Here is a 12,889-nt window from a genome sequence, read left to right on the forward strand (position 1 = left end):
AGCCGTATTTTTAACTGGCAATCAAAGGCAAAAAGCACAAATAAAAAAAAACAAACGAAACAAAAGGCCAAAAAAGAGACAAACTTTTGTGCTTGGTGTGGAATTACAGGTGAACTAAGACACAAACATTAAAGAAAAACTCTCCAAATTGGTATAATTATATTTTGTTTTTTTTTTATTTGTTTAGTCTATCTATAATTAAAGATAAACCTACCTGCCGTTATTTTAAAATGATTTTTCTAGTGTTCAAATTTTTATCTGCCTTTTAACGATTTTTTTTTGTGCAATGTGTTAGCGTGTTCATTGTATGAAACCACTGTGTTATATAAAATATGTACTTCAAAAACTTTTACGCTTCTTTTTTTTCGTTTTCTTACTGTATATTACTTGAAGTGTTTATTTCTACATACTTTGTATTTTTTGTAGGGTAAAAGGGATTGCGTGCCGTGTATAGTAATATAAAGGGTGTTCTTTAAACCTTGTCACATCCGAAACCACAATGATCAGTATGAGCAAGAAGACATATTGGCACATTAAAATATTTTTTTAGAACAAATAAAATTTAAAAAAATAAAACATAAAAAAAGCAAATGGTTGCTTACTTCTGCAGGGGTGAAACGAGGAGGAGGAAGGGGGGAGGCTGACACTGCGCCGCGCTCCCCTCACTTCTCCCCTGCAGAAGTAAGCAACCATTTGTTTTTTTAAATGTTTTATTAAAAAAAAATCTTTGTTCTAAATATTTTAAAAAATATACTATTATGTCTTCTTGCCCATACTGATCATCGTGGTTTCGGATGTGACAGGGTTTAAAGAACACCTGTATAAATAAAAATATATAAAATGGTGATAATAGTGATAAAAAAAATAAAAAAAGTTTCGAGTCGCTAACCAAAAAAACATAGCCAATTTGTTGCAACAGAGAGGGAAAATGTTTTTGAGAAGGGAATACGGAAGTCTAAGCATTAACAGGGCTTATGACCTGTCATTGGCTGGTTTACGTGGCGACTTTACACACTGTGAAACATTCACCATTCTGCCGATATTTTTAACATCCACATTTCCTCAACTCTTCCATCTGTTGAGTTTTGTGAAGTAAAAGAGCTTAAACCTTTATCATGTGAGTGAGAATCATCCGACTGAACCATTCACCTACTAGGCAACGCCTGAAAACATTTTTTTATTTTTTGTACTACTTATACCAGTTAGTTTTATCAACAATGTTTTGAGTACGTCCAAACGTTTATAGACAGGCTGGATCTCATTGAACAAGCCAATGACAAGTCATAATTCCTGTAAATGCCTAGACTTCCATATTTCCTTCTAAAAAAAATCCCCTCCCTGTTACAACAAATTTAGATCTGAGTTACTCCCTAGAGAGGAGATCCAGATTGTCTACAAACATTTGGACGAATTTAAAACATTGTTGATAAAAGAATATACATTCTGATAAAATATGTAATATTGAACATTTTGAACCTAGAAAAAAAAACTATAAAATAGATGCTGACATAAACAACGAACTACCAATTGAAATAGAATATGTTAAGTAGGACAAACAATAGACAAAAAATTGACAAGGACAATTCAAATCAATAATTTAATTAGCAAAAAAGCGATATAATTGAGTGTTTTATTTTTAAATCAGAAACTTTGTTCCAAAAAAAGAAAATAATGTAATGTTTAAAGCCTATTTAAAATATCAAATATATTATATCGTCGATCGGCGTGCATTACCTCCGACCTACTAAACTTTTTTCTCGAGAAAAAACTGTTCTTAAAATCAAATCTAAAACATTTATTCCGATCCGCGGCACCGTTCATCTTCAGAAATCTCGCCTCCTATTGGTCCCACGCATATCGAATGATTAGGGAACATCCAATAAGAGTTATAAATCTAAAAATATCGGTTTTGAAAATTAAGTAACAACTATGGGAAACAGGAAACTAAAATGATGTAAGTAGACTACAAAATAAAATATTAAAGGATGTATATTACCTTCCTCATCTAACACCAAACAATTAAATATAACTGAACTTTTCTTTCTTTTCTAACCAATTGTTGACAAATAACTAAAAATTGTAATTAACACGGACATAATACGAGAATATCTATTTTAAAACGAGACATGGAGAGTCGAGAGTTATAAACCAAGGACTAAAATTATACAATAAACTTCCAGACAAAACTAAACAAAAAACACAGACAATCATTCCAAAATTTTTTTAAAATATTAACATTAACAATAGACGAAGAATTAAAAAAAGAAATGTTTTTTTGTTAAATGAATGTAATAATCCGTGAGGGTTAATAAATTAATTTCAAGTAAAAAAAACAAATGAAAATTAAATAAAATATTGAAAATAGTTTTTATACTGTCCATTTTAAGGTGAGAAGGTAGAATATGATATATTGTATTGTTCGGTATTGAATTTGCGGTGCGATTCAACACAGAAACAACTTTGCAATAAAGATTTATTCACTGGAACTGATTTGTCGATAAAATGATACGACTTTCTTTGTTCCATATGCAGCTTTAAGCATTTTATGATGCTTAAATTACCCACCCTATGAACACATTTTGCCAGTAATAGGACTCAGATAAGGACGCTTTTGGGTACTGCGAATTTCTAATCAGCACGGATCTACCAATCTGGTTTATTTACTTACTCAATCCATGTCCAAATCCTAGGTGGAGCATATAGCACCCACGACGTCTCTCTGTCAACGTGCATCCTCCCAAGTCAGGTCTACCGATTGATTTAATGTTTAAGCCTCTTCCATTTTTTAAAATATAAAATACTATAAATTCTAGAAATGTTGAATGTGATTTGTAAGATAACTTCAGTAAAAATCGTGGAGGAAGATAGTAATTAATACAATATAATAATTTCTTTCTTTTAGTGTCTTTTTTAATGTAACTACTACAAGTATGAACATATATTATTATACTCATATCGATTCAGTAGATGAGGATTCTCAGGCGCCTAGAAAACTTTCTCGAGTTTTCTATTCATCCGAGATTTTCCCGCACTAAGGCTGGTTGGAAAGTTCCTACGAGATGTGTAATTGTCGGGAAAGAATGCGAGGCGAAACTCAATTATAAAGTTTTAGTGGATGCGGATGCAGGTCGATTGATTTTTAAAAGTTTTGGATACATTCCAATATTGGAAATGCAGAAATTTCAAATTCTACCAAACTTTCAAAATTTCGAGGTAAAACAGATTCAGAGTCCATACGGTGTAATAATGTGATAAGAAATTTAATATAAGCCCACCGACTACCTTTAGTTGTTATTGAGTACTGGGGACTATTTTTCAGTTGCGCATAGAGAAAAGTTGAACTTAATTATTTGTTAAGAATATAAACTCTATGCAGATTACTAGGAGCGGATGAGGATGAGGATTAAAATTTATTTACACTTTAAAAATTTTATAAACCGCGTTTTTATGTATGAATATCACCCAAATTTTGTTGTCCCCTTAAATGAGAGTTTGATGTTTTACAGGAAGGGCTGTTTTCAAAGCCAATCAACAGGCTTATGAAAGCCCTAATGGATTGGGAGTATTGATTAATGATATAAAACATATTGATTAAACTTTACCTTAACAATCTTTACCGTCGTAAAATCATAGAACCTATTTAAAAGTACAAGGCATGGTCATGGCAAGACCTAGACAGACATGGCAAGTGTGTCATCCTTAACCCCAGGTAATATTAACGCCGCTTGCTTGTTGAATGCTTGCCTTCGCTCTTGGAACACATCAACATTACTGTTTAATGAAATTTTGTTAACTGTTCTGAAGATCCTTGGAAGAGGAGGAAAAATCCGACGTTGGTTCTAAAATTTCCCACAGCAAAGACAGCATTGGTACGTAAGTTACGGTTAGGTATAAATTGAGGTTTATTTTAGCGAGGATATCATATGCTTTTGTATAGTTAGATATTATTTTGTGTAAGAGTATTAAAAAAGCCAGCCGTCTTTCGTCGGATATTGTCATTTTTTTCATAGACGTATTGCAATTACACTCACGGGAAAAATGACAATATCCGACCTACTAAATTTAGTGAGAAATTAGTGAAACGATTATTAGGAGAAAATAGTTTAAGCTTAGTAAAATTCCTCCGCCTCACGGCTTTATGTCCTATTTACTTGGGGTCAGCCCGCATAGTCTTCAACGTTGGACTGGGAGATTAGTTGCTCAGTTTCTGTTCCGGCCGGTTGCCACCTGACGCCGGAACAGCAGCTTAAGGATTACAGCTTAGGATGCCACCGTTGACCATTATTCTTTCGCTGCCAACCTCAAAACAACATACTGAACAAAGTTTAGTATAATTACTTCAAAACATAGTTCTAATTACATAAATTTAAATTTATTTCAACAGCGAGGGAAAACATTTTGGAGAAGGGAATATGGAAGTCTAGGCATTTACAGGGCTTACGATCTGTCATTGGCTGGTTTAAGTGGCCACTTTACACACTGTGTAACTAGCTAGACTTTCATATTCCTTTCTCAAAAATGTTTTGCCTCTCTATTGAAATAAATTTAAACTTGAATAACTCCCTAGGGAAGAAATCCAGCCAGTCTGCAAGCATTTGGACATACTCAAACATTGTTGACATAAATTTAACATTAAATCGCTTAAAAGTTATGCCACAAAAACCCATAAAAATATATAAAATAGATTTAGAATAATTAATTGCATTTTCAAAATCAATATGGATATTGTGGAGAAATGTTTTCATACGTAACTATAAAAAATAAAATGGTCACTAGAAAAACGCGACATGTTTGGCATTGATAATTGTGACGTCAAGATTTGTGACGATGTTCTAAAAAAAAATGAATGGTGTGGAACAATGTTGATAATGAACATGAATCGTGACGTATTAGGGGCGTGGCCAATGCGATGACTGTTTTTGCGGGAATTTAAAATTACTGATTTCAAAATATTTTTTACGCCACTAATGAGAAGCGAAAAAATGATTTTTACTGGACAGTATTTCATAGTTATTTCAAATCATCAAAAGGGTCGAGAGTTTCAAATACTTAAGAGTTTTTATGTTACGGAAAATGGCAGCTTTCAAAAATAACTGGGAGTGCGGCTAGAAATAGCGTCACCACATTCAACAGTAAAAATCAAATGTCGCCTATATAACGCCTGCATAACATCTATTCTCCTCTATGGATGCGAATCGTGGCTCCTCACTAGGGCCCAAAACAGCAAAATATCGAGTTTTGAGAATAGGTGTCTCAGAAGAATATTGGGCGTGCGTTTTTGACTTTGTGCAGAATGAAGTAATAAGAGAACGGACGCAGCAAACTCCGGTGACAATTGTCATCAAGCAGAGGCGATACGGTTGGCTTGGCTATGTACTGCGTATGCCTCCTGAGATCCTTAACCTCGCTTGCCTACTTTACAAGGCATCAGGTTCTCGACGTCCTAGACGTCCACTGCTGACTGTTAGTCGGCAGTTCATGTCAGGGCTACGAGACGCGAACCTGACTTAGGAGGATGCACAGGAGCTGGCAGCTGACAGAGATGCCCGGAGGATCTTCGTGGACACCATATGCTCCAACTAGGGAGTGGACATGGAATGATGATAATGTATTTCGTAGACCATTATTACTTTAAAAATGTAAAAATAAAAAAAAGTGATATTTCCCATTGTTTTTGGTGGCTCGATTCCATTCCAATAAGAGTCAATATTTAAACGAAAGATTTTTTGCCAAGTCAGCCAGTAGAATAGATAAAATTTCCTATTACAATCCACAAGTCGAGTGGGGTCCAATTGATTTTTCTTCAAAGGCAAGATTTATATCGACACGAGAAAACACTTACTTCGGAAAATATTTTTTGTAATAGAATAGATTCTTATGTTAAAGATATTGGCTTTACCGTGGAGTCGAGTTTAAATTGAACCTGTAATTCAGTATGCAAGTGAAAAATGGTATAAGGAAATCATTTTATGAAAGCAGTAGAAGTGTGGGTATTTCTGCGAATTTTAATATTCCCTACCGCATTGTGGGAAATTCTTTAAGGAATATTTAACAATAAAGCGTTTCGCTCTTTACAATAAACCGACGAATTTTTATCACACGACATGCATTGGATTATTTTCATTAGTTATATTTTATTAGGATTGTCGGTATATTCTGTTGTATTATTAGAATATACATTTTTTGAACTAAAAATAAATATTTACGTTATCTTTTATTCAAATATTTCCATTTTCATATTAATGGGTCCATATTTTTTTAGCCGTATAAACGTGTTAGATAATAAAATAAAAAGTTTGTGATTGCGCGGAGTTCAGACGTCGGTCCTCCTGATCTGGAGCCCGCGACACTACCACGGGACCACAATATGTTAGTCTAATTTTCGAAATAAGAATAATCCAATATGGTCACTTTTTTCTTTTCTTATTCTTTAAATTTAAATTTATCTTGTTTCTATTAACTTTATTTTTATAACTGTAAATAAGTATATGTATTTTTATTTTATTTCCAAGTTTCTAAGTGCCTAACAATTGTTAATTGCTTTTATTTTTGATACCGATAATGTACTTAATTGATATCTTACACAACTGTGGAAAATTTTTATTGACTGTTTTCACAATTTTCGTTCATATGTATTCTTATTTTTTTTATACAATATATGTAAAGTCTGTTGTTTTTTCCCAAATAAAAAAAAATAATAATAAAATATATATACTCAAATGCAAAAAAAAAAACATTTTCAAAAAGGAAAAACATATAAAAGTATACATACATATTTAACGGTATTCAAAAAAGAAACGACGAGAAGAAACTTTAAATGAAATTAAAAACAATAAATTTAATAAACATATTAAAAAATAATTACACGTCATAGTAAGAAAAGCAATAATTTATTTTTAAAAGCAACTCTAAAATTAATCAAAAGTTATATGTCAACAATATACTATCAAAGAAAAATGGTCATAATGAAAGAATGTTCGAAATGCTGTTCTCCAAATAGAGAAGCTTTAAATAATATCTGTTTTCCGTGAGCTTACTCGAGGGGGAAAAAACACCGAATGAATTTTGATATTTTAAAATACAGTATATATTTTGTATGAAGAAATAAGCTGCAGTAATCGGCCAGTTTTTTTCTCTCACTAGAAACGAGCTATGCGCTGGGTGCGCTTATAGATGTTTATATAATTTTTTTGATGAATATATAAACGGTGACGTTAATTTATAATAAATACAAATTATTTGATTTATTTTCCCCTAATTAAAACTACTACAAAACATTATTATTGATTGACAAATGTAAGCTGTGCATAATCGATTATATGGACGATTCGCCTCTGCCCGAGAGTCATACTATGAATGCCTCCCGAGAGTCATACTATGAATGCCTCTCGAGGGTCATACTATGAATGCCTCCCGAGAGCCATAACTACGCTAGCCTACTTTACAATGTCACCATACGTTCTCGAAGTCTGCAGCTCATAGTCGGCAGATCATTTTATTTTATTTTATTGGAAAGCCAACAGACAATTATTAAATCTTAAGATACTTGTAAATATTATAAATAAATTTCATTAAGTCCAACTAGACGCTTCCTCGTAATTGGTTAAACGAATTGTCACATAAATATAATAAATAATGTAGAATAAGTAATGCAACACAACTTATTAGTTCTTTTTCTTCCAAGTTGGTCTCTCAATGCTGAGGATCGTGATCACCATGAACACTTCTGATTATTCTATTCCACTCCAGTCTGTCCTCAGCCCGACGAACTGTCTCATAAAATTTTAGCCCCGCAGCCACCTTTATTTGGTCAGTCCATCTATATGGGATTCTATCCCGGTTTCTCCTACCTCCAACTCGGCCAGACATTATTGCCTTTTCTAGATTGTCTGGTTCACGTCTAGCAATATGTCCAAAGAAAGACAGCATCCTTCTCAAACACACCACTGATAGACGAGTTGTAATATGGAGCTCTTCCAGTATCGATGCATTCGTCCTCCTGACTGTCCAGGGCACACGCAGCAGCCTTCTCCAACACCACATCTCGAATGCATCGATCCTCTTCCTCTCGTATGCACGCATTGTCCACGTTTCAGCCCCATATAGGAAAAAGGAGAATACTAGGGCTTCCATCAACCGCTTTTTTGTGTTTATTGATATAACTCGATCTCGCCAAATCTTCTCCAAACGGTTCATACGTATTGGTATAATTATATTATTTATATGACAGAACAACTCCTGGACGTGGAACTGACATAAGAGGAAACAGAAGAGTTGACTGTTTGTGGATACCATATGCTACAATACAAAGAACGGACGTAAAATGATAATGATGAACTAACTATTACTAATTACTAATAACTAATAACTTCCAACGTTTTTAAATAGTTTTTAGGCGTTTAAAAGGTATTAGTTTAGCGAAATGATTTTTACCTTTCGACGGATTCTCTTCTTTCCAAAAATTAGCACTTGTTTAACATTGTGACAGTCTAATCAAGTCTGAGTGCTAAGTGAATTGGGCTAAAGTTAGTGATGCGCATTGCTGATACTTATAAGCGAATGACAAGATTATTTTGATAACCGAATTAATTTGTTAATTATCGGTAATCGATAATATCTTCCAAACAGACTTCGATTAGGTATATAACTAATGTGACCATTTATTTCCTCCCTCAAAGCTGGACATGGACTAATTTTTAACTAATAATATGTGTTTCAGCAATGTTTGGAGTTTGTCCAAATGTTTGCAGATAGGCTGAATTTCCTCTCTAGGGAGTTTATTTAGATCTAAATTTGTTGCAACAGAGAGGGAAAACATTTAAAAACATTAAAACATTTAAAGGCGGCCTCCGTGGTGTAGTGGTCAAGACGCTTGACTCACGCACGGAAGGTTCCGGGTTCGATTCCCGGTGAGAACACAAAAATTTAAATGTGATTTTTCTCAAGCCTGGGTGCTCTGTGATGTAATTCACCACTGTAATTAGGCCTCCTGGCCTGTTGTGGTGCAAAAGAAAATGTAAATGTAATGTAAAATGTAAAGAAGGGAATATGGAAGTCTAGGAATTTACAGGGCTTATGACGATAATACGAACATTCACCATTCTGCCTTGTTGCAACAAATTTAGATAATAAATCATGTATTCAAGAAAACGCATATTTATTCATAGTTATTATTTTTCCCGGCTCGTATGCACACCCGGCGACATATACATTTTTTACAATAGATAATACAAAGTACCATTATTTAAATCACCTCCCCCACCTTGTGCATAACAGTTTGCCTAAATGAATATTCGCCTGGAAAAATTGGCAGTGTGATATAATAATGAAACTATTATTTCGGAGAGTCCAGGAATAACTTTGTTGTTTTCTCTAATGACATACCGTCTTCACCGCGCTAATACTGGTACCAGCCGATGATTTTTTGAGTTTTCGAGACAGTTTTGGCATTTTTGCCGTGGGCTGCTGATCTTTATCTAAAAACGGGACATTTTAACGTTCCCAAGTCGTTCTTGGAAACAGCGGTCCAGGCTACGTAAAAACAGGATGGTCCCGTTGTAAATGGGACATAAAGTCACTTTTTTATATAACCTATCGAAGTAATTGGGATTCGACACGATCAATTGAATTGATAGGTCTTCGTTTCGTGATAGTATTGCAGATAAGAGATTTTAGTTTGAATAATCAACATAAAATAACTACAGTATTTGAGTTTGTCCAAATGTTTGTAGACAAAAGACTGGATTGGAAGACTGGAAGAATTGAAGAAATATGGATGTTCAAACATTGGCAGAATAACGAATGTTACACAGTGTGTAAAGTGGCCACTTAAACCAGCTAATGGCAGGTCATAAGCTCTGTAAATGCCTAGACTTCCATTTTCCCTTTTTAATGTATTCTCCATCCCTGTTTTAATTTGTTAATAAAATAAGTAATTTAATGTTTTATGTTTTAATGTAGAAAGTCAAAAATAATTCAGATATTATTGATAGCGTTATTCTGGGTTATTAAACTGTATATTGTTCGCATTTCTTGCTTTACCGGTAACTACACACGTACTCGACACATATTTAAATTACTGTGAACGAAAAATAAAAGTGATATTTTTGCCAGAATTTTTTTTTATCAAGTTGCGATATATTTTTTAAAACGAAGTGGTTCAGTTACTGTCTTACACTTTTTTTTTAAACTTAATTATCTAGCAAATGGTTAGACTTCTTCTTCTTAAAAAAACTTTTGCTTAAATCACGGAGATTCCGAGATCGATTCCCGGTAAGATCTCAAAAATTAAGTTATTATTGGTCTGAACTCGGCATTAATACATATGTTACTGTGGTTCACCACTATATTTGGGGCTCTTAGTCTAATCTGCTGCAAAAATAAAAATAATCGATCAAGACCTGTATTCGAATATTATCATAAGTGAGTAATGCGCGTCACTAGACATTAACTAATACCACGACGAGACCGAGACATGTCTTTATTTTCCAAAACAGCAATAAACTCTGAAAAAATCCGAGAAAACTTATTGTATAAAATCCCGCCTATTCAAAAAATATTATTTTTATAACTTAATTCAATAAGGTCAATTTTTAGAGGTCAAAGTTAGTATTTTAATATATTGTGTTCTAAAAACTCTAGAGAGACTACTAAGAATAATGATTATTTATTCATAAGAACAAAAATTTGGAAGAACTCCATCAAGAATCCTTTTTTTCCCGTTTTATAATATCTATGGATACAGTGCATTCAAATATATTTTATAAACATATGTTGATGTGTGAAAGCCTGTCGGTGAAATCAGTAAATTCCAATTTTTTGTATGTAACATAAATGATTTATGTGAAATTTTTTTGCTACACACGTAAGCAAAGTATATGAAATATTTTAATGGACTGTACAATATTGTATATACCAACACTTGACTGTTTAATTTTATGTGGTTCATAGTCCATGATCGATGACACACACGCGTTAAATAATTTCACCTAAAATATAGAGTCATGACTCCGAGAAGAAACTCAGCGTTTTCTATTAAATTCAATTCATTACACTCTGCATAACACAAGATTAACGTCCTGCAGTACATTAACATCGCCCATACCATGAAGTAATGAAGAACAAAGGAACGTCGCCTATAAATAGACAAGGGCGCAGTCAACGCCCAGTTCATTCCAGTGAAGTAAAGCCAGTCAGTCAGTCGGCATCAGTCACTCGGTTCCAGCATGTAGTTAGAGTGAAATTACTTCAACTCCTCATCGCCGTAACACTCGCGCAACACAATTCATCATTTATTCACCATGTAATACATACGCATTAAACAGCAACCTTGTGTCTTTTGTTAATCTCTAACTGGGGTAGGAGCTCCACCAACCCTCAACAACTGAATTCTACAATTTTATTGATTTATATGCCTTTTATTTTCATGCTTTTAAAAAAATAAAAATATTTGCTCTCCACGTGACTGCGTATACATAAACGAGTATGTGTGAATGTTTGTATGTACGAGTATGTGTATGTATAAGCATGTATATTGTATATGTACATATTATTTATATTTATGAATGTATAAGTTCGTCGACTCAACACGGACTTTTTAGCTCGTCGAGGCAAGTTTACGATATTGGTTGTTCCTGGTTGTGTATCTGTACTAAATAAATGTATTTACTTTTTTTTTACAATTTTTGTTTTTTTAGTTTTTTAAAATAATATTCCCTCACTTAGGTGTCTCGTGATGCTCTAAATGTTTTAAAATATTTTGAAACGTGTACAAAATAAATATTACAAATAAGGGCAATGCAATAGAATTGGTACACCGACCGCAACGTTTCTCAATTATTTTTTGTAACATAAAGAAACGATGATCAGTCTTACGCTTTAGGTGTCAGTTAAGATACTATGATATATTCTCCCGAAAAAAACATTTTTTTATATAAATATTTCATGTCAATAACGCTGGGAATCGAACCCGAAACCCATGGTAGGCAATGCGCTAATCATTAAGCCAAGAGGTGGATACGGATGCAAGTAGGTATATATTATAAACAATGAGGAAGTTCAGTGATTATTTTTATTTATTATTTATTAAACTAAACCAAAATTTTAATTTATTTTTATGCATCGTATTATCCTCGCTATGATTTTTGAATGTTTTGTAAATTTGAAATTACTCCGCCTGTAACGTCACAAGTTGTCGTAGGTGAATTGTGCTGACATTCAAAACCTCATAGGTGTCAAAATATAATAAACGTTGTTAAAATTGGCAACCCGGAAACCGGAAATCTGTCGGAACACACAACAACGCTATAATTGATTCGTTAATTGATTGTTCATATTAACTTGTGACATTTCAAAGTATGTAGTTGATTGTTATTATTTTTTAAATATATTTTCGAGAAACTTAGCCGTACAATTAAATGCCCTAATTTTTACCGCTTGTAAGAAGTCATGTTTTATATTCAATTTTCCGCAGTACTGAACCTCCTTCCTGGGAAAAGCTGTAAAACTTTTCAATGGAAATAGCATTGAAAATTAATTGAAATAATTTGAAATTATGCATAAAATTACAAATTTTATAACAATGGATTTTAAAGGAAACCTCATAAAAAACAATGTAAGATCGAGTGATTGTTTTATAGAATTTGATGACAGAAAGTGTGAAATTGTGCGGGATTTTAATGACTGTCTTTCATCAAAGTTTTAATAACGAAACGAGTATTTTCAACAGCGTGTTCCATAAAATTTTCATCGTTAACTTTCCATTTTTATGTGTGAAATTTCAAAGCAAGTTTTGCAGGTGTTTTCAAAGGTGTCAAAATATTTATGGACCTATGTTTTTAAGTAGCAAAGGATTTCTTATTTTTTTTTTCAATAAACAAGTCGGGATGCA

This window comes from Micrasema longulum, unplaced genomic scaffold (assembly GCF_059751315.1).
Source record: "Micrasema longulum isolate JH-2025_06_02 unplaced genomic scaffold, ASM5975131v1 h1tg002011l, whole genome shotgun sequence".
NCBI lineage: Eukaryota > Metazoa > Arthropoda > Insecta > Trichoptera > Brachycentridae > Micrasema > Micrasema longulum.